Below are 17,807 nucleotides of genomic sequence, written 5' to 3'. Positions count from 1 at the left end.
ATATGTCTGATAAAGTATCATCAAAAAGGAAATAAAAACAATTCTTTCTTATGTTTAGTATCCTTCACATAACTGTAGGAAGTATCATTGCTTTGTGAATGAGATACAGGAAGATGGCGTCTGAGGAAGTTAACTCTTTAGCAGGAATCTATTTAAAGGAAATAGTTCTATGGTTTTCTTTTTTCAGAAAATTTGGGCTCGTCCGGGATTTGAACCCGGGACCTCTCGCACCCAAAGCTAGGATCATAAACCTAGACCAACGAGCCTTAGATTCCATATTATATGTCTTTTTTTTTTTGTGTGAACTTAACTCTTAATTATTATTTAAAGGAAAAAGTTCTATGGTTTTCTATTTTCAGAAAATTTGGGCTCGTCCGGGATTTGAACCCGGGACCTCTCGCACCCAAAGCGAGAATCATACCCCTAGACCAACAAGCCTTAGATTCCATTTTTTTATGGTTTTTTTATTTTTTGTGTGAACTTAACTCTTAATTATTATTTAAAGGAAATAGTTCTATGGTTTTATTTAAAGGAAATAGTTCTATGGTTTTCGTTTTTCAGAAAGGTTGGGCTCGTCCGGGATTTGAACCCGGGACCTCTCGCACCCTAAGCGAGAATCATACCCCTAGACCAACAAGCCTTAGATGCAATTTTTTCTGTGTTTTTTTATTTTTTGGTGTGAAATTTTTCAAAGTGGTCTCTTACACACATTCCACTTAAAAAAAAAAAAATCCCGGACGAATTTGGGTTCGTCCGGGATTTGAACCCGGGACCTCTCGCACCCAAAGCGAGAAGCATACCCCTAGACCAACGAGCCTTAGATTCCATATTATATGTTTTTTTTTATTTTTTGTGTGAACTTAACTGTTAATTATTATTTAAAGGAAATAGTTCTATGGTTTTCTTTTTTCAGAAAATTTGGGCTCGTCCGAGATTTGAACCTGGGACCTCTCGCACCCAAAGCGAGAATCATACCCCTAGACCAACGAGCCTTAGATTCCATATTATATGTTTTTTTTTAGTTTTTGTGTGAACTTAACTCTTAATTATTATTTAAAGGAAATAGTTCTATGGTTTTCTATTTTCAGAAAATTTGGGCTCGTCCGGGATTTGAACCCGGGACCTCTCGCACCCAAAGCGAGAATCATACCCCTAGACCAACGAGCCTTAGATTCCATTTTTTTATGTTTTTTTTATTTTTTGTGTGAACTTAACTCTTAATTATTATTTAAAGGAAATAGTTCTATGGTTTTATTTAAAGGAAATAGTTCTATGGTTTTCTTTTTTCAGAAAAGTTAGGCTCGTCCGGGATTTGAACCCGGGACCTCTCGCACCCTAAGCGAGAATCATACCCCTAGAGCAACGAGCCTTAGATGCAATTTTTTGTGTGTTTTTTTATTTTTTGTGTGAAATTTTTCAAAGTGGTCTCTTACACACATTCCACTTAAAAAAATAATAAGGTTTTCAGTCTTGTAGTCCAAAGATACTGTATATAGCAGCTTTATGTAATTATATTCAGACCAAAAAATACAATTTGTGGAAACAGACTCTTTCGTACTCTATGCTTAACCAATCAGACTATAATAAAAACCTAGGTTTCAAAGATCTCAGGGTAGTGAAGAAAAGCAAGTCTAGAAAAGGTGTTAACATGGAATCTCTGTCCACGGAGAGATCATTCTTGAAATAAGAGGTCTAAAACTGTTGTATAATGCTCTTTTACCCTTAGTGCTGACATTAAACAATTCAGATCACTTAAGAGTATGATGTTTATTCTATGACGTGTAAAAAAAAAAAAATTATCTAAAGCAATTTCCTCACCTAAAGAAACACAACACTATCACTAAAATATACACCAGAATAGGCTGCATAGATAATTTTTCCCATCTCCTTCAATCCCTGGGTTCATAAATTCTATTATTAATGAAAAACATGTATGAAAAATGTTCTGTGGAGCAAGCCCATGTTTTGGGATAATTTCTGTGTTGGTGCTTTGATTTTGTTGATTAAATTGTTTGTCCAGTAGGTACGAGTTTCTCAGAATAAATCTTAGAAGTGTCGGTTAGTCTATATTTTCCAAAAAACATGATTTCATAATTGGTCAAAGATATTTCCTAAGTTTTTGAGCCACATCAGTTTTGTCTTCTTTCCTGTGAGTACTATAGGTTTTAGTAATTTGATATCATTTCAGTAGATCTAATGTATGTTAGAAAGAATAGACTCTATATATGGTGAAGAGTATTTAAATCAAGGGCTCGTCTGGGATTTGAACCAGGGAACTCTCGCACCCGAAGCAAAATCATACCACTACACCAACGAGCCAGTAGGTCATCCGTGATTTGCTGCCAAGCATTTTGTTAGATATGTCTGATAAAGTATCATCAAAAAGGAAATAAAAACAATTCTTTCTTATGTTTAGTATCCTTCACATAACTGTAGGAAGTATCATTGCTTTGTGAATGAGATACAGGAAGATGGCGTCTGAGGAAGTTAACTCTTTAGCAGGAATCTATTTAAAGGAAATAGTTCTATGGTTTTCTTTTTTCAGAAAATTTGGGCTCGTCCGGGATCTCTCGCACCCAAAGCTAGGATCATAAACCTAGACCAACGAGCCTTAGATTCCATATTATATGTGTTTTTTTTTTTTGTGTGAACTTAACTCTTAATTATTATTTAAAGGAAAAAGTTCTATGGTTTTCTATTTTCAGAAAATTTGGGCTCGTCCGGGATTTGAACCCGGGACCTCTCGCACCCAAAGCGAGAATCATACCCCTAGACCAACGAGCCTTAGATTCCATTTTTTTATGGTTTTTTTATTTTTTGTGTGAACTTAACTCTTAATTATTATTTAAAGGAAATAGTTCTATGGTTTTATTTAAAGGAAATAGTTCTATGGTTTTCGTTTTTCAGAAAGGTTGGGCTCGTCCAGGATTTGAACCCGGGACCTCTCGCACCCTAAGCGAGAATCATACCCCTAGACCAACAAGCCTTAGATGCAATTTTTTCTGTGTTTTTTTATTTTTTGGTGTGAAATTTTTCAAAGTGGTCTCTTACACACATTCCACTTAAAAAAAAAAAAAAGGTTTTCAGTCTTGTAGTCCAAAGATACTGTATATAGCAGCTTTATGTAATTATATTCAGACCAAAAAATACAATTTGTGGAAACAGAATCTTTCGTACTCTATGCTTAACCAATCAGACTATAATAAAAACCTAGGTTTCAAAGATCTCAGGGTAGTGAAGAAAAGCAAGTCTAGAAAAGGTGTTAACATGGAATCTCTGTCCACGGAGAGATCATTCTTGAAATAAGAGGTCTAAAACTGTTGTATAATGCTCTTTTACCCTTAGTGCTGACATTAAACAATTCAGAGCACTTAAGAGTATGATGTTTATTCTATGACGTGTAAAAAAAAACAAATTATCTAAAGCAATTTCCTCACCTAAAGAAACACAACACTATCACTAAAATATACACCAGAATAGGCTGCATAGATAATTTTTCCCATCTCCTTCAATCCCTGGGTTCATAAATTCTATTATTAATGAAAAACATGTATGAAAAATGTTCTGTGGAGCAAGCCCATGTTTTGGGATAATTTCTGTGTTGGTGCTTTGATTTTGTTGATTAAATTGTTTGTCCAGTAGGTACGAGTTTCTCAGAATAAATCTTAGAAGTGTCGGTTAGTCTATATTTTCCAAAAAACATGATTTCATAATTGGTCAAAGATATTTCCTAAGTTTTTGAGCCACATCAGTTTTGTCTTCTTTCCTGTGAGTACTATAGGTTTTAGTAATTTGATATCATTTCAGTAGATCTAATGTATGTTAGAAAGAACACACTCTATATATGGTGAAGAGTATTTAAATCAAGGGCTCGTCTGGGATTTGAACCAGGGAACTCTCGCACCAGAAGCAAAATTATACCACTACACCAACGAGCCAGTAGGTCATCCGTGATTTGCTGCCAAGTATTTTGTTAGATATGTCTGATAAAGTATCATCAAAAAGGAAATAAAACAATTTTTTCTTATGTTTAGTATCCTTCACATAACTGTAGGAAATATCATTGCTTTGTGAATGAGATACAGGAAGATGGCGTCTGAGGAAGTTAACTCTTTAGGAGGAATCTATTTAAAGGAAATAGTTCTATGGTTTTCTTTTTTCAGAAAATTTGGGCTCGTCCAGGATTTGAACCCAGGACCTCTCGCACCCAAAGCGAGAATCATACCCCTAGACCAACGAGCCTTGGATTCCATTTTATGTGTTTTTTTATTTTTTGTGTGAACTTAACTCTTAATTATTATTTAAAGGAAATAGTTCTATGGTTTTATTTAAAGGAAATAGTTCTATGGTTTTCTTTTTTCAGAAAAGTTGGGCTCGTCCGGGATTTGAACCCGGGACCTCTCGCACCCTAAGCGAGAATCATACCCCTAGACCAACGAGCCTTAGATGCAATTTGTTCAGTATTTTTTTTATTTTTTTGTTTGAAATTTTTCAAAGTGGTCTCTTACACACATTCCACTTAAAAAAATAATAAGGTTTTCAGTCTTGTAGTCCAAAGATACTGTATATAGCAGCTTTATGTAATTATATTCAGACCAAAAAATACAATTTGTGGAAACAGACTCTTTCGTACTCTATGCTTAACCAATCAGACTATAATAAAAACCTAGGTTTCAAAGATCTCAGGGTAGTGAAGAAAAGCAAGTCTAGAAAAGGTGTTAACATGGAATCTCTGTCCACGGAGACATCATTCTTGAAATAAGAGGTCTAAAACTGTTGTATAATGCTCTTTTACCCTTAGTGCTGACATTAAACAATTCAGAGCACTTAAGAGTATGATGTTTATTCTATGACGTGTAAAAAAAAAAAATTATCTAAAGCAATTTCCTCACCTAAAGAAACACAACACTATCACTAAAATATACACCAGAATAGGCTGCATAGATAATTTTTCCCATCTCCTTCAATCCCTGGGTTCATAAATTCTATTATTAATGAAAAACATGTATGAAAAATGTTCTGTGGAGCAAGCCCATGTTTTGGGATAATTTCTGTGTTGGTGCTTTGATTTTGTTGATTAAATTGTTTGTCCAGTAGGTACGAGTTTCTCAGAATAAATCTTAGAAGTGTCGGTTAGTCTATATTTTCCAAAAAACATGATTTCATAATTGGTCAAAGATATTTCCTAAGTTTTTGAGCCACATCAGTTTTGTCTTCTTTCCTGTGAGTACTATAGGTTTTAGTAATTTGATATCATTTCAGTAGATCTAATGTATGTTAGAAAGAACACACTCTATATATGGTGAAGAGTATTTAAATCAAGGGCTCGTCTGGGATTTGAACCAGGGAACTCTCGCACCCGAAGCAAAATCATACCACTACACCAACGAGCCAGTAGGTCATCCGTGATTTGCTGCCAAGCATTTTGTTAGATATGTCTGATAAAGTATCATCAAAAAGGAAATAAAAACAATTCTTTCTTATGTTTAGTATCCTTCACATAACTGTAGGAAGTATCATTGCTTTGTGAATGAGATACAGGAAGATGGCGTCTGAGGAAGTTAACTCTTTAGCAGGAATCTATTTAAAGGAAATAGTTCTATGGTTTTCTTTTTTCAGAAAATTTGGGCTCGTCCGGGATTTGAACCCGAGACCTCTCGCACCAAAGCGAGAATCATACCCCTAGACCAACGAGCCTTAGATTCTATATTATATGTTTTTTTTTTATTTTTTGTGTGAACTTAACTCTTAATTATTATTTAAAGGAAATAGTTCTATGGTTTTCTATTTTCAGAAAATTTGGGCTCGTCCGGGATTTGAACCCGAGACATCTCGCACCCAAAGCGAGAATCATAACCCTAGACCAACGAGCCTTAGATTCCATTTTATATGTTTTTTTTATTTTTTGTGTGAACTTAACTCTTAATTATTATTTAAAGGAAATAGTTCTATGGTTTTATTTAAAGGAAATAGTTCTATGGTTTTCATTTTTCAGAAAGGTTGGGCTCGTCCGGGATTTGAACCCGGGACCTCTCGCACCCTAAGCGAGAATCATACCCCTAGACCAACGAGCCTTAGATGCAATTTTGTATGTGTTTTTTTATTTTTTTGTGTGAAATTTTTCAAAGTGGTCTCTTACACACATTCCACTTAAAAAAATAATAAGGTTTTCAGTCTTGTAGTCCAAAGATACTGTATATAGCAGCTTTATGTAATTATATTCAGACCAAAAAATACAATTTGTGGAAACAGACTCTTTCGTACTCTATGCTTAACCAATCAGACTGCAATAAAAACCTAGGTTTCAAAGATCTCAGGGTAGTGAAGAAAAGCAAGTCTAGAAAAGGTGTTAACATGGAATCTCTGTCCACAGAGAGATCCTTCTTGAAATAAGAGGTCTAAAACTGTTGTATAATGCTCTTTTACCCTTAGTGCTGACATTAAAAAATTCAGAGCACTTAAGAGTATGATGTTTATTCTATGACGTGTAAAAAAAAAAATTATCTAAAGCAATTTCCTCACCTAAAGAAACACAACACTATCACTAAAATATACACCAGAATAGGCTGCATAGATAATTTTTCCCATCTCCTTCAATCCCTGGGTTCATAAATTCTATTATTAATGAAAAACATGTATGAAAAATGTTCTGTGGAGCAAGCCCATGTTTTGGGATAATTTCTGTGTTGGTGCTTTGATTTTGTTGATTAAATTGTTTGTCCAGTAGGTACGAGTTTCTCAGAATAAATCTTAGAAGTGTCGGTTAGTCTATATTTTCCAAAAAACATGATTTCATAATTGGTCAAAGATATTTCCTAAGTTTTTGAGCCACATCAGTTTTGTCTTCTTTCCTGTGAGTACTATAGGTTTTAGTAATTTGATATCATTTCAGTAGATCTAATGTATGTTAAAAAGAACACACTCTATATATGGTGAAGAGTATTTAAATCAAGGGCTCGTCTGGGATTTGAACCAGGGAACTCTCGCACCCGAAGCAAAATCATACCACTACACCAACGAGCCAGTAGGTCATCCGTGATTTGCTGCCAAGCATTTTGTTAGATATGTCTGATAAAGTATCATCAAAAAGGAAATAAAAACAATTCTTTCTTATGTTTAGTATCCTTCACATAACTGTAGGAAGTATCATTGCTTTGTGAATGAGATACAGGAAGATGGCGTCTGAGGAAGTTAACTCTTTAGCAGGAATCTATTTAAAGGAAATAGTTCTATGGTTTTCTTTTTTCAGAAAATTTGGGCTCGTCCGGGATTTGAACCCGGGACCTCTCGCACCCAAAGCTAGAATCATAAACCTAGACCAACGAGCCTTAGATTCCATATTATATGTTTTTTTTTATTTTTTGTAAGAACTTAACTCTTAATTATTATTTAAAGGAAATAGTTCTATGGTTTTCTATTTTCAGAAAATTTGGGCTCGTCCGGGATTTGAACCCGGGACCTCTCACACCCAAAGCGAGAATCATACCCCTAGACCAACGAGCCTTAGATTCCATTTTTTTATGGTTTTTTTATTTTTTGTGTGAACTTAACTCTTAATTATTATTTAAAGGAAATAGTTCTATGGTTTATTTAAAGGAAATAGTTCTATGGTTTTCATTTTTCAGAAAGGTTGGGCTCGTCCGGGATTTGAACCCGGGACCTCTCGCACCCTAAGCGAGAATCATACCCCTAGACCAACGAGCCTTAGATGCAATTTTTTCTGTGTTTTTTTATTTTTTTGTGTGAAATTTTTCAAAGTGGTCTCTTACACACATTCCACTTAAAAAAAAAATAAGGTTTTCAGTCTTGTAGTCCAAAGATACTGTATATAGCAGCTTTATGTAATTATATTCAGACCAAAAAATACAATTTGTGGAAACAGACTCTTTCGTACTCTATGCTTAACCAATCAGACTATAATAAAAACCTAGGTTTCAAAGATCTCAGGGTAGTGAAGAAAAGCAAGTCTAGAAAAGGTGTTAACATGGAATCTCTGTCCACGGAGAGATCATTCTTGAAATAAGAGGTCTTAAACTGTTGTATAATGCTCTTTTACCCTTAGTGCTGACATTAAACAATTCAGAGCACTTAAGAGTATGATGTTTATTCTATGACGTGTAAAAAAAAACAAATTATCTAAAGCAATTTCCTCACCTAAAGAAACACAACACTATCACTAAAATATACACCAGAATAGGCTGCATAGATAATTTTTCCCATCTCCTTCAATCCCTGGGTTCATAAATTCTATTATTAATGAAAAACATGTATGAAAAATGTTCTGTGGAGCAAGCCCATGTTTTGGGATAATTTCTGTGTTGGTGCTTTGATTTTGTTGATTAAATTGTTTGTCCAGTAGGTACGAGTTTCTCAGAATAAATCTTAGAAGTGTCGGTTAGTCTATATTTTCCAAAAAACATGATTTCATAATTGGTCAAAGATATTTCCTAAGTTTTTGAGCCACATCAGTTTTGTCTTCTTTCCTGTGAGTACTATAGGTTTTAGTAATTTGATATCATTTCAGTAGATCTAATGTATGTTAGAAAGAACACACTCTATATATGGTGAAGAGTATTTAAATCAAGGGCTCGTCTGGGATTTGAACCAGGGAACTCTCGCACCAGAAGCAAAATTATACCACTACACCAACGAGCCAGTAGATCATCCGTGATTTGCTGCCAAGTATTTTGTTAGATATGTCTGATAAAGTATCATCAAAAAGGAAATAAAACAATTTTTTCTTATGTGTAGTATCCTTCACATAACTGTAGGAAATATCATTGCTTTGTGAATGAGATACAGGAAGATGGCGTCTGAGGAAGTTAACTCTTTAGGAGGAATCTATTTAAAGGAAATAGTTCTATGGTTTTCTTTTTTCAGAAAATTTGGGCTCGTCCAGGATTTGAACCCAGGACCTCTCGCACCCAAAGCGAGAATCATACCCCTAGACCAACGAGCCTTAGATTCCATTTTATATGGTTTTTTTATTTTTTGTGTGAACTTAACTCTTAATTATTATTTAAAGGAAATAGTTCTATGGTTTTATTTAAAGGAAATAGTTCTATGGTTTTCTTTTTTCAGAAAAGTTGGGCTCGTCCAGGATTTGAACCCGGGACCTCTCGCACCCTAAGCGAGAATCATACCCCTAGACCAACGAGCCTTAGATGCAATTTGTTAAGTGTTTTTTTATTTTTTTGTTTGAAATTTTTCAAAGTGGTCTCTTACACACATTCCACTTAAAAAAATAATAAGGTTTTCAGTCTTGTAGTCCAAAGATACTGTATATAGCAGCTTTATGTAATTATATTCAGACCAAAAAATACAATTTGTGGAAACAGACTCTTTCGTACTCTATGCTTAACCAATCAGACTATAATAAAAACCTAGGTTTCAAAGATCTCAGGGTAGTGAAGAAAAGCAAGTCTAGAAAAGGTGTTAACATGGAATCTCTGTCCATGGAGACATCATTCTTGAAATAAGAGGTCTAAAACTGTTGTATAATGCTCTTTTACCCTTAGTGCTGAAATTAAACAATTCAGAGCACTTAAGAGTATGATGTTTATTCTATGACGTGTAAAAAATAAATAAATATCTAAAGCAATTTCCTCACCTAAAGAAACACAACACTATCACTAAAATATACACCAGAATAGGCTGCATAGATAATTTTTCCCATCTCCTTCAATCCCTGGGTTCATAAATTCTATTATTAATGAAAAACATGTATGAAAAATGTTCTGTGGAGCAAGCCCATGTTTTGGGATAATTTCTGTGTTGGTGCTTTGATTTTGTTGATTAAATTGTTTGTCCAGTAGGTACGAGTTTCTCAGAATAAATCTTAGAAGTGTCGGTTAGTCTATATTTTCCAAAAAACATGATTTCATAATTGGTCAAAGATATTTCCTAAGTTTTTGAGCCACATCAGTTTTGTCTTCTTTCCTGTGAGTACTATAGGTTTTAGTAATTTGATATCATTTCAGTAGATCTAATGTATGTTAGAAAGAACACACTCTATATATGGTGAAGAGTATTTAAATCAAGGGCTCGTCTGGGATTTGAACCAGGGAACTCTCGCACCAGAAGCAAAATTATACTACTACACCAATGAGCCAGTAGGTCATCCGTGATTTGCTGCCAAGTATTTTGTTAGATATGTCTGATAAAGTATCATCAAAAAGGAAATAAAACAATTTTTTCTTATGTTTAGTATCCTTCACATAACTGTAGGAAATATCATTGCTTTGTGAATGAGATACAGGAAGATGGCGTCTGAGGAAGTTAACTCTTTAGGAGGAATCTATTTAAAGGAAATAGTTCTATGGTTTTCTTTTTTCAGAAAATTTGGGCTCGTCTGGGATTTGAACCCGGGACCTCTCGCACCCAAAGCGAGAATCATACTCCTAGACCAACGAGCCTTAGATTTCATGTTATATGTTTTTTTTATTTTTTGTGTGAACTTAACTCTTAATTATTATTTAAAGGAAATAGTTCTATGGTTTTATTTAAAGGAAATAGTTCTATGGTTTTCTTTTTTCAGAAAAGTTGGGCTCGTCCGGGATTTGAACCCGGGACCTCTCGCACCCTAAGCGAGAATCATACCCCTAGACCAACGAGCCTTAGATGCAATTTGTGAAGTGTTTTTTTATTTTTTTGTTTGAAATTTTTCAAAGTGGTCTCTTACACACATTCCACTTAAAAAAATAATAAGGTTTTCAGTCTTGTAGTCCAAAGATACTGTATATAGCAGCTTTATGTAATTATATTCAGACCAAAAATACAATTTGTGGAAACAGACTCTTTCGTACTCTATGCTTAACCAATCAGACTATAATAAAAAACCTAGGTTTCAAAGATCTCAGGGTAGTGAAGAAAAGCAAGTCTAGAAAAGGTGTTAACATGGAATCTCTGTCCACGGAGACATCATTCTTGAAATAAGAGGTCTAAAACTGTTGTATAATGCTCTTTTACCCTTAGTGCTGACATTAAACAATTCAGAGCACTTAAGAGTATGATGTTTATTCTATGACGTGTAAAAAAAAAAAAAATTATCTAAAGCAATTTCCTCACCTAAAGAAACACAACACTATCACTAAAATACACACCAGAATAGGCTGCATAGATAATTTTTCCCATCTCCTTCAATCCCTGGGTTCATAAATTCTATTATTAATGAAAAACATGTATGAAAAATGTTCTGTGGAGCAAGCCCATGTTTTGGGATAATTTCTGTGTTGGTGCTTTGATTTTGTTGATTAAATTGTTTGTCCAGTAGGTACGAGTTTCTCAGAATAAATCTTAGAAGTGTCTGTTAGTCTATATTTTCCAAAAAACATGATTTCATAATTGGTCAAAGATATTTCCTAAGTTTTTGAGCCACATCAGTTTTGTCTTCTTTCCTGTGAGTACTATAGGTTTTAGTAATTTGATATCTTTTCAGTAGATCTAATGTATGTTAGAAAGAACACACTCTATATATGGTGAAGAGTATTTAAATCAAGGGCTCATCTGGGATTTGAACCAGGGAACTCTCGCACCCGAAGCAAAATCATACCACTACACCAACGAGCCAGTAGGTCATTCGTGATTTGCTGTCAAGCATTTTGTTAGGTATGTCTGATAAAGTAGCATCAAAAAGGAAATAAAAACAATTCTTTCTTATGTTTAGTATCCTTCACATAACGGTAGGAAGTATCATTGCTTTGTGAATGAGATACAGGAAGATGGCGTCTGAGGAAGTTAACTCTTTAGCAGGAATCTATTTAAAGGAAATAGTTCTATGGTTTTCTTTTTTCAGAAAATTTGGGCTTGTCCGGGATTTGAACCCGGGACCTCACGCACCCAAAGCTAGAATCATAAACCTAGACCAACGAGCCTTAGATTCCATATTATATGTTTTTTTTTAGTTTTTGTGTGAACTTAACTCTTAATTATTATTTAATGGAAATAGTTCTATGGTTTTCTTTTTTCAGAAAATTTGGGCTCGTCCGGGATTTGAACCCGGGACCTCTCGCACCCAAAGCGAGAATCATACCCCTAGACCAACGAGCCTTAGATTTCATTTTATATGGTTTTTTTTATTTTTTGTGTGAACTTAACTCTTAATTATTATTTAAAGGAAATAGTTCTATGGTTTTATTTAAAGGAAATAGTTCTATGGTTTTCTTTTTTCAGAAAATTTGGGCTTGTCCGGGATTTGAACCCGGGACCTCACGCACCCAAAGCTAGAATCATAAACCTAGACCAACGAGCCTTAGATTCCATTTTATATGTTTTTTTTATTTTTTGTGTGAACTTAACTCTTAATTATTATTTAAAGGAAATAGTTCTATGGTTTTCTATTTTCAGAAAATTTGGGCTCGTCCGGGATTTGAACCCGGGACCTCTCGCACCCAATGCGAGAATCATACCCCTAGACCAACGAGCCTTCGATTCCATTTTTTTATGTTTTTTTTATTTTTTGTGTGAACTTAACTCTTAATTATTATTTAAAGGAAATAGTTCTATGGTTTTATTTAAAGGAAATAGTTCTATGGTTTTCTTTTTTCAGAAAGGTTGGGCTTGTCCGGGATTTGAACCCGGGACCTCTCGCACCCTAAGTGAGAATCATACCCCTAGACCAACGAGCCTTAGATGCAATTTTTCCGTGTTTTTTTATTTTTTTGTGTGAAATTTTTCAAAGTGGTCTCTTACACACATTCCACTTAAAAAAAAATAAGGTTTTCAGTCTTGTAGTCCAAAGATACTGTATATAGCAGCTTTATGTAATTATATTCAGACCAAAAAATACAATTTGTGGAAACAGACTCTTTCGTACTCTATGCTTAACCAATCAGACTATAATAAAAACCTAGGTTTCAAAGATCTCAGGGTAGTGAAGAAAAGCAAGTCTAGAAAAGGTGTTAACATGGAATCTCTGTCCACGGAGAGATCATTCTTGAAATAAGAGGTCTAAAACTGTTGTATAATGCTCTTTTACCCTTAGTGCTGACATTAAACAATTCAGAGCACTTAAGAGTATGATGTTTATTCTATGACGTGTAAAAAAAAACAAATTATCTAAAGCAATTTCCTCACCTAAAGAAACACAACACTATCACTAAAATATACACCAGAATAGGCTGCATAGATAATTTTTCCCATCTCCTTCAATCCCTGGGTTCATAAATTCTATTATTAATGAAAAACATGTATGAAAAATGTTCTGTGGAGCAAGCCCATGTTTTGGGATAATTTCTGTGTTGGTGCTTTGATTTTGTTGATTAAATTGTTTGTCCAGTAGGTACGAGTTTCTCAGAATAAATCTTAGAAGTGTCGGTTAGTCTATATTTTCCAAAAAACATGATTTCATAATTGGTCAAAGATATTTCCTAAGTTGTTGAGCCACATCAGTTTTGTCTTCTTTCCTGTGAGTACTATAGGTTTTAGTAATTTGATATCATTTCAGTAGATCTAATGTATGTTAGAAAGAACACACTCTATATATGGTGAAGAGTATTTAAATCAAGGGCTCGTCTGGGATTTGAACCAGGGAACTCTCGCACCAGAAGCAAAATTATGCCACTACACCAACGAGCCAGTAGGTCATCCGTGATTTGCTGCCAAGTATTTTGTTAGATATGTCTGATAAAGTATCATCAAAAAGGAAATAAAACAATTTTATCTTATGTTTAGTATCCTTCACATAACTGTAGGAAATATCATTGCTTTGTGAATGAGATACAGGAAGATGGCGTCTGAGGAAGTTAACTCTTTAGGAGGAATCTATTTAAAGGAAATATTTCTATGGTTTTCTTTTTTCAGAAAATTTGGGCTCGTCCGGGATTTGAACCCGGGACCTCTCGCACCCAAAGCGAGAATCATACCCCTACACCAACGAGCCTTAGATTTCATTTTAGATGTTTTTTTTATTTTTTGTGTGAACTTAACTCTTAATTATTATTTAAAGGAAATAGTTCTATGGTTTTATTTAAAGGAAATAGTTCTATGGTTTTCTTTTTTCAGAAAAGTTGGGCTCGTCCGAGATTTGAACCCGGGACCTCTCGCACCCTAAGCGAGAATCATACCCCTAGACCAACGAGCCTTAGATGCAATTTGTGAAGTGTTTTTTTATTTTTTTGTTTGAAATTTTTCAAAGTGGTCTCTTACACACATTCCACTTAAAAAAATAATAAGGTTTTCAGTCTTGTAGTCCAAAGATACTGTATATAGCAGCTTTATGTAATTATATTCAGACCAAAAAATACAATTTGTGGAAACAGACTCTTTCGTACTCTATGCTTAACCAATCAGACTATAATAAAAAACCTAGGTTTCAAAGATCTCAGGGTAGTGAAGAAAAGCAAGTCTAGAAAAGGTGTTAACATGGAATCTCTGTCCACGGAGACATCATTCTTGAAATAAGAGGTCTAAAACTGTTGTATAATGCTCTTTTACCCTTAGTGCTGACATTAAACAATTCAGAGCACTTAAGAGTTTGATGTTTATTCTATGACGTGTAAAAAAAAAAAATTATCTAAAGCAATTTCCTCACCTAAAGAAACACAACACTATCACTAAAATACACACCAGAATAGGCTGCATAGATAATTTTTCCCATCTCCTTCAATCCCTGGGTTCATAAATTCTATTATTAATGAAAAACATGTATGAAAAATGTTCTGTGGAGCAAGCCCATGTTTTGGGATAATTTCTGTGTTGGTGCTTTGATTTTGTTGATTAAATTGTTTGTCCAGTAGGTACGAGTTTCTCAGAATAAATCTTAGAAGTGTCTGTTAGTCTATATTTTCCAAAAAACATGATTTCATAATTGGTCAAAGATATTTCCTAAGTTTTTGAGCCACATCAGTTTTGTCTTCTTTCCTGTGAGTACTATAGGTTTTAGTAATTTGATATCTTTTCAGTAGATCTAATGTATGTTAGAAAGAACACACTCTATATATGGTGAAGAGTATTTAAATCAAGGGCTCGTCTGGGATTTGAACCAGGGAACTCTCGCACCCGAAGCAAAATCATACCACTACACCAACGAGCCAGTAGGTCATCCGTGATTTGCTGTCAAGCATTTTGTTAGATATGTCTGATAAAGTAGCATCAAAAAGGAAATAAAAACAATTCTTTCTTATGTTTAGTATCCTTCACATAACTGTAGGAAGTATCATTGCTTTGTGAATGAGATACAGGAAGATGGCGTCTGAGGAAGTTAACTCTTTAGCAGGAATCTATTTAAAGGAAATAGTTCTATGGTTTTCTTTTTTCAGAAAATTTGGGCTCATCCGAGATTTGAACCTGGGACCTCTCGCACCCAAAGCAAGAATCATACCCCTAGACCAACGAGCCTTAGATTCCATATTATATGTTTTTTTTTTAGTTTTTGTGTGAACTTAACTCTTAATTATAATTTAAAGGAAATAGTTCTATGGTTTTATTTAAAGGAAATAGTTCTATGGTTTTCTTTTTTCAGAAAATTTGGGCTCGTCCGAGATTTGAACCTGGGACCTCTCGCACCCAAAGCAAGAATCATACCCCTAGACCAACGAGCCTTAGATTCCATATTATATGTTTTTTTTTAGTTTTTGTGTGAACTTAACTCTTAATTATTATTTAATGGAAATAGTTCTATGGTTTTCTTTTTTCAGAAAATTTGGGCTCGTCCAGGATTTGAACCCAGGACCTCTCGCACCCAAAGCGAGAATCATACCCCTAGACCAACGAGCCTTAGATTCCATTTTATATGTTTTTTTTATTTTTTGTGTGAACTTAACTCTTAATTATTATTTAAAGGAAATAGTTCTATGGTTTTATTTAAAGGAAATAGTTCTATGGTTTTCTTTTTTCAGAAAAGTTGGGCTCGTCCGGGATTTGAACCCGGGACCTCTCGCACCCTAAGCGAGAATCATACCCCTAGACCAACAAGCCTTAGATGCAATTTTTTATGTGTTTTTTTATTTTTTTGTGTGAAATTTTTCAAAGTGGTCTCTTACACACATTCCACTTAAAAAAATAATAAGGTTTTCAGTCTTGTAGTCCAAAGAGGATGAAATGAGGGTGTAATACACATCAATGTGTATTACTGCCCTTAGGGGGCGCCTCCTATAGCCTAACAACTAAACATATGTTCAAACAATATCAGTTAACTAAATTAATACTTGTAAGAGATATATATATACAGAAACATACATATATATAAAAGTGTACCAACATAAAGTCCAGTAAGTGATATAGATATAGTCCCAATCAGTGGTAAGTCCAAAAAAACAGTAGTAGGCAGCTCTCGGTCTTAGAATGGTCTTCCTGAAAGATGGGTAACTAGAAAAAAAGAAAACACAGAGGCGCCAAACATGGCCTAGTATAGCCAGATACCAAATATAACAATTCACAGGGTAGCAATTGGATAAACACAAAGGAGACGCACCCAATGGTGCTATTGAAGCAGACTGGAGCCTCTCAGTGGTCCAGCTCACTGATGTATCTCACGTATCAGTTGTGGTCCTTGGTGATGGTGATTTAACAGGTTCCCATATGATGCATGGACAGTAATGGCTTCAGCAATCACAATCCTTCTGACCACAAGTTGGCGATCACATATCGACAATAAAATGGACACATCAATTTCAACACACAAAGGCACTTGAACAATACTGGCGGGACACCTGTACAGGTGTCCCGCCAATAGCTTTCAAGGCTTAATTTTCTTTATTCGCATTATTTCTCCATAAAGGCATCAAGTATTGTTCAAGTGCCTTTGTGTGTTGAAATTGATGTGTCCATTTTATTGTCGATATGTGATCGCCAACTTGTGGTCAGAAGGATTGTGATTGCTGAAGCCATTACTGTCCATGCATCATATGGGAACCTGTTAAATCACCATCACCAAGGACCACAACTGATACGTGAGATACATCAGTGAGCTGGACCACTGAGAGGCTCCAGTCTGCTTCAATAGCACCATTGGGTGCGTCTCCTTTGTGAGTATCCAATTGCTACCCTGTGAATTGTTATATTTGGTATCTGGCTATACTAGGCCATGTTTGGCGCCTCTGTGTTTTCTTTTTTTCTTGTAGTCCAAAGATACTGTATATAGCAGCTTTATGTAATTATATTCAGACCAAAAAATACAATTTGTGGAAACAGACTCTTTCGTACTCTATGCTTAACCAATCAGACTATAATAAAAACCTAGGTTTCAAAGATCTCAGGGTAGTGAAGAAAAGCAAGTCTAGAAAAGGTGTTAACATGGAATCTCTGTCCACGGAGAGATCATTCTTGAAATAAGAGGTCTAAAACTGTTGTATAATGCTCTTTTACCCTTAGTGCTGACATTAAACAATTCAGAGCACTTAAGAGTATGATGTTTATTCTATGACGTGTAAAAAAAAAAATTATCTAAAGCAATTTCCTCACCTAAAGAAACACAACACTATCACTAAAATATACACCAGAATAGGCTGCATAGATAATTTTTCCCATCTCCTTCAATCCCTGGGTTCATAAATTCTATTACTAATGAAAAACATGTATGAAAAATGTTCTGTGGAGCAAGCCCATGTTTTGGGATAATTTCTGTGTTGGTGCTTTGATTTTGTTGATTAAATTGTTTGTCCAGTAGGTATGAGTTTCTCAGAATAAATCTTAGAAGTGTCGGTTAGTCTATATTTTCCAAAAAACATGATTTCATAATTGGTCAAAGATATTTCCTAAGTTTTTGAGCCACATCAGTTTTGTCTTCTTTCCTGTGAGTACTATAGGTTTTAGTAATTTGATATCATTTCAGTAGATCTAATGTATGTTAGAAAGAACACACTCTATAT

General features: G+C 34.6%; 12 non-coding genes across 12 annotated transcripts; all 12 read right to left on the bottom strand.

Moving 5' to 3' along the window:
* Nucleotides 1-366: 366 nt before the first annotated feature.
* TRNAP-UGG (transfer RNA proline (anticodon UGG)) lies at nt 367-438 on the bottom strand. The gene has a single exon. It is a non-coding gene; the product is annotated as a tRNA-Pro (tRNA).
* A 130-nt stretch (nt 439-568) lies between these two features.
* Nucleotides 569-640, bottom strand: TRNAP-AGG (transfer RNA proline (anticodon AGG)). The gene has a single exon. It is a non-coding gene; the product is annotated as a tRNA-Pro (tRNA).
* Nucleotides 641-1,095: 455 nt separating this feature from the next.
* TRNAP-UGG (transfer RNA proline (anticodon UGG)) lies at nt 1,096-1,167 on the bottom strand. The gene has a single exon. It is a non-coding gene; the product is annotated as a tRNA-Pro (tRNA).
* Nucleotides 1,168-1,297: 130 nt separating this feature from the next.
* On the bottom strand, nt 1,298-1,369 carry TRNAP-AGG (transfer RNA proline (anticodon AGG)). The gene has a single exon. It is a non-coding gene; the product is annotated as a tRNA-Pro (tRNA).
* Nucleotides 1,370-2,712: 1,343 nt separating this feature from the next.
* On the bottom strand, nt 2,713-2,784 carry TRNAP-UGG (transfer RNA proline (anticodon UGG)). The gene has a single exon. It is a non-coding gene; the product is annotated as a tRNA-Pro (tRNA).
* Nucleotides 2,785-4,370: 1,586 nt separating this feature from the next.
* On the bottom strand, nt 4,371-4,442 carry TRNAP-AGG (transfer RNA proline (anticodon AGG)). Its single transcript has one exon. It is a non-coding gene; the product is annotated as a tRNA-Pro (tRNA).
* A 1,560-nt stretch (nt 4,443-6,002) lies between these two features.
* TRNAP-AGG (transfer RNA proline (anticodon AGG)) lies at nt 6,003-6,074 on the bottom strand. Its single transcript has one exon. It is a non-coding gene; the product is annotated as a tRNA-Pro (tRNA).
* A 1,357-nt stretch (nt 6,075-7,431) lies between these two features.
* On the bottom strand, nt 7,432-7,503 carry TRNAP-UGG (transfer RNA proline (anticodon UGG)). The gene has a single exon. It is a non-coding gene; the product is annotated as a tRNA-Pro (tRNA).
* A 129-nt stretch (nt 7,504-7,632) lies between these two features.
* TRNAP-AGG (transfer RNA proline (anticodon AGG)) lies at nt 7,633-7,704 on the bottom strand. The gene has a single exon. It is a non-coding gene; the product is annotated as a tRNA-Pro (tRNA).
* Nucleotides 7,705-10,544: 2,840 nt separating this feature from the next.
* Nucleotides 10,545-10,616, bottom strand: TRNAP-AGG (transfer RNA proline (anticodon AGG)). Its single transcript has one exon. It is a non-coding gene; the product is annotated as a tRNA-Pro (tRNA).
* Nucleotides 10,617-11,976: 1,360 nt separating this feature from the next.
* Nucleotides 11,977-12,048, bottom strand: TRNAP-UGG (transfer RNA proline (anticodon UGG)). Its single transcript has one exon. It is a non-coding gene; the product is annotated as a tRNA-Pro (tRNA).
* Nucleotides 12,049-15,843: 3,795 nt separating this feature from the next.
* On the bottom strand, nt 15,844-15,915 carry TRNAP-AGG (transfer RNA proline (anticodon AGG)). Its single transcript has one exon. It is a non-coding gene; the product is annotated as a tRNA-Pro (tRNA).
* Between the last annotated feature and the right edge of the window lie 1,892 nt (nt 15,916-17,807).

Source organism: Bombina bombina, chromosome 4 (genome assembly GCF_027579735.1).
Source record: "Bombina bombina isolate aBomBom1 chromosome 4, aBomBom1.pri, whole genome shotgun sequence".
Lineage (NCBI taxonomy): Eukaryota > Metazoa > Chordata > Amphibia > Anura > Bombinatoridae > Bombina > Bombina bombina.
Note: the sequence above shows the minus strand (reverse complement) of the source record. Positions and strands in the feature narration are given on the sequence as shown.